Source organism: Oncorhynchus tshawytscha, linkage group LG24, assembly GCF_018296145.1.
Source record: "Oncorhynchus tshawytscha isolate Ot180627B linkage group LG24, Otsh_v2.0, whole genome shotgun sequence".
Lineage (NCBI taxonomy): Eukaryota > Metazoa > Chordata > Actinopteri > Salmoniformes > Salmonidae > Oncorhynchus > Oncorhynchus tshawytscha.
The window spans coordinates 23,774,110-23,778,653 of record NC_056452.1 but is presented as its reverse complement, the minus strand read 5'-3'; the positions used below and the strand labels follow the sequence as shown (position 1 = coordinate 23,778,653).

Below are 4,544 nucleotides of genomic sequence, written 5' to 3'. Positions count from 1 at the left end.
CAAATTTTGTATTAACAAACACGTTTCGTTTTCAGCGTTGTCAGGTTCGTAATTTTTATTACATTGCCGATTCTGTGTTGCTGAAACCTCCATGACTTTAAAGGACTCTGATTCAGTCTTTGTAATTGACAGGATTAATGACCAATGGGGCAGTGTTTTTACCAGCACCAAGATTAGCATGGTTGAAGTATGGATAGAGTTTCTCAGTGAATGTAGCCAATGAAAGAGTAGATATGAGCCCTGGCCTCCACATTGTAGAAGGATACCTAACCCTCCTCATAATCCACAAACACCCCTACTTTCTGGGGCTTCTCAATAAATAGAGTTAGAGAAGGAGAGTTGTTGGCCTGACAACTATCCCTTTTTTAAAGTCCCACAGTCCAGAATCCATTCTCAGGGCTCAGTGACAACCCCTTCCCGTCGATGGACTCTCTGGCCACTCCTACTAACTCCCAGCAAGTCACCTCCTCCACCTGCAACTCATCGTAGAATCTCCCAGAGGAGAAGACCTCTTTTCCCAGGACAGAGCTATTGAAACTACCAACACTTTTTGCGGTGTTAGCGGGTGCCGCTTCTGTACACCGCTTCTCACTTGTTTCTGTCCACAGACAGGCTGAGAAAGGCATTTTCTGTATCAGGGTCCAGAGTCACAGACTGCTGCATCTTCTTCAGATTGGTGTCTGGAAACTTATCCATGGCTTTGTTGAATTTTTCCTCAAGCTCAGAAAATGCTCTCCTAGCAGTCTTCTCCAGCTCAGACACAGAGCTCCTCAAAACTCTCCTCACATTCGCCACACACAGCTCACTGTGAACACTGATCTCAGACCAGTCCTTAGTATTTGGAGGGTTACACAGGGATGGGAAGCTCTGGAGGGGGTGTTCCTCAGTGTGTGAGAGCTGTTCCAACTCAGTGTGTCTCCTACGTAGGTCATTGATTTCCTGCTCCAGCTCTTTAATAAACCCTTCAGCCTGATTCTCTGCTGCTTTCTGCTTTTCCTCAACCACCTCAATGAACTCAGCCTGGCTTCTCTGAATGGAATCCATCAGATCACTGAATACTTGCAGGCTGTCTGCCATCTCGCTCTGTGCATCTCTCTTGCTGAACTCTACTGAATGTTTGATCTGAACCTTCTCTAGTCGCTCCTGGATCATCTGCCGTATCTGTCGCTCTGTCTTCCCCAGCTGAACCTTCCTCTCTCCACACTCTTCCTCTAGTGGGACGGCGTGGTGAGTCTTGTGGTCTGTCTCAATGCAGAACTGACACACACACACACACGTCTGGTCGGTGCTACAGAACAGCTCCAGCAGTCTGTCATGCTTATTACACATCCTGTCTTCCAGGTTCTCAACGGGGTCTATTAGACTCTCTGATGAGGCTGCAGGTGAGTCTCACAGAAAGAGGTCAGACACTCCAGGCAGGACTTCAGGGCCTTGAGCTTTGTCCCAGTGCAGACATCACAGAACACTTCCCCAGCCTCGGCAGGGGACTCATCTGTGTCTGTGTCTCTGATTCTGATCATCTTAAAATGATCTACAACATCTCTGAATGCTGTGTTGGTTTTTAGCTCTGGTCTTCGGTGGAATATTTGTTTTACACATTGGACACTGGCACAGGTCAGTTGTATTCCAATATCCACTGATACAGACCTTACAGGCTCAGTGAACACTTCCAGACAGAGCACTGGAACTGCTCTTCAGAACAACAGATTCTGATACTTATTTCCCACCATAATTTGCAAATAAATTCATAAAAAATCCTACAATGTGATTTTCAGATTCTTTTTTCAGATTTTGTCTGTCATAGTTGAAGTGTAAATATGATGAAAATTACAGGCCTCTCTCATCTTTTTAAGTGGGAGAACTTGCACAATTGGTGGCTGACTAAATACTTTTTTGCCCCACTTTATGTTATCAGAATTTTCCAAAAGTGGAATATGGGAAGAAAAACGGGAAGTGCAATGATTATGTCAGAATTCCACACGTCCAGGTAAATATCTCTGTTTCTCTGTTTACTCACCTGAGTGTGCTTACTCTTCTTTGACTTGACGAAGGGTAGACTTTGTGAAACTTGTGTAAAGAGTATGAGATTTCGTTACCATATGTAATTCCTGCTCACAAGTTTTTTTTTAAGCAAAGTGGCATCAGCACTCAAGTCCTCCCTGCTCTGCTGCTCTTAAAGGGACAGAGTTATTTTTAGAGTCAGGCTGTTTTCAAACCATACCAGTGGTACTCAACTCAAACCCTATGAGGTTCGGAGCCTGCTGGTTTTCTGTTGTACCTAATAATTAATTGCACACACCTGGTGTCCCCAGTCTAAATCAAATCTAATTTTATTTGTCACATACGCCGAATACAACAGTTGTAGACCTTACCGTGAAATGCTTACTTACAAGCCCTTAACCAACAGTGCAGGTCAATAAATAGAGTTAATTAAGAAAATATTTACTAAGTAAAATATAGTGAAAATAAAAAAAGTAACACAGTAGAATTACATAACAATAGCGAGGCTATGTACAGGGGGCACCGGTACTGAGTAAATGTGCGGATGTACAGGTTATTCGAGGTAATTTGTACATGTAGGTAAGGGTAAATTGACTATGCCTAGAATATTAACAGCAAGTAGCAGCAGTGTTAAAACAAAATGTAAGTAGTCGAGGTGGCTGTTTGATTACTTGTTCAGCAGTCTTATAGCTTGGTGGTAGAAGCTGTTCAGGAGCCTTTTGGAACTAGACTTGGTGCTCCGGTACCGCTTGCCGTTCAAGCAGTCGCCATACCAGGCGGTGATGGAACCAGTCAGGATTTTTTGAGGATTTGGGGACCCATTCCAAATTGTTCCAGTCTCCTGAGGGGGAAAGGTGTTGTCGTGCCCTCTTCATGACTGTCTTGGTGTGTTTGGACCGTGATAGTTTGTTGGTGATGTGGACACCAAGGAACTTTAAACTCTCAACACGCTCCACTTCAGCCCTGTCGATGTAAATGGTGGCCTGTTCAGCCCTCCTTTTCCTGTAGCCCACAATCATCTCCTTTTTCTTGCTCACATTGAGGGAGAGGTTGTTGATCCCTGATTAGAGTGGGACAATAAAAAATGCAGTGGAATTGGCTTTCAGGTCCAGGGTTGAGTTTGAGGTCATATACATTAAATCCAGTAGATAGTGATAGCACATTTATGTATTCCTATGGTAAACTCCCGATGGTGCAGGAAGCCAGAGTTATTTGAATTTGAAGCACACCATATTGCTGAATGGGTCTGAATCACTGACATTTAATAGATATTATATATAATAGTTATTTGTTTATTAACATAACAAACATGTGTGCAACTATGGGGCAAAACAGACGGGGTCGGCTTAGATCGTTGAAACATGTAAACTATATTTTGTCTCCAATGTTTATTGAAAACATAAATAAATTAGCAGAATGAGCCCTTGTCTCTCAAATACATCATCACAGTTGTTGGTTAGCTAGAGCATTTTAGCCATATTGTCATTGACATAATCAGTCAAAACACCTCAAAATAAGACATGGTATCAAGAACAAGATGAAACTAGCTACTTATTATTCCCCACATGGCAGTTCCTTGTCATTGTTGGTAGCTATCTGGTCATCCAGAATCCCAACAACACAGACTTCTGCCCTATTGAAGCGTGCCCATTGGTTTCCTGACATTGCCATCTGAACAATCTATACAAACAGGAGACTGCTTCCAAAATGTCCACCCGTTGTTTTCAACAGAATCCTTTTGACATTACCTCTGAGTAATTTAGCAGACACTCTTATTCAGAGTGACTTTGTCGTGGAAATTCATACTGATAGAGACTTTGTCATTTCGTCAAACAATTCTTTATTTAATATTGATTAATTATTGAAATAATGAGACTAGTCAGCCCAACACTTGACTGATGGGCAGAGTAGCGTGACCTTTACAAAAATTTCTCTCAACTTAAAAGAAAAATTCCAAAGTTTAAAAAGACATAAAAATATCATTAAGAAATTCTCAGCAATCTAAGTCAGAGTACATTTTTCATCAGTACAAAACAAATCATCATGTTGATACTGAGCATACCACCATCGGTCAGCATGGTAGAAATGGCCATTTTCATCCCTATAGCACCATCTATAAACTAAAATGAGCATATCTGGCTGGACAAATCCAGGTAGCGACTCCCTGTTTAATCTAACTGCACTTTCCAATTTACAGTAGCTATTACAGTGAAAGAATACCATTCTATTGTTTGAGGAGAGTGCACAATTTTGAACATAAAAAGTTATTAATAAACAAATTAGGCACATTTGGGCAGTGTTGCTAAAACAAATTTAACAGACATACAATGCTTCATTGGATCAGTCTAAAACTATGCACATACACGGATGCCATCTAGTGGCCAAAATCTAAATTGCACCTGGGCTGGAATAATACATTATGACCTTTCCCTTACATTTCAAAGATGATGGTACAAAAAAAGAATGGTTGTTTTTTTCTTTGTATTATCTTTTACCAGATCTATTGTGTTATATTATCATACATTCCTTTCATGTTTCCATAC

General features: G+C 41.3%; 1 pseudogene; it reads right to left on the bottom strand.

The window, feature by feature from the left end:
* Positions 1–588: 588 nt before the first annotated feature.
* LOC112223225 lies at positions 589–3,825 on the bottom strand (annotated as a pseudogene).
* Between the last annotated feature and the right edge of the window lie 719 nt (positions 3,826–4,544).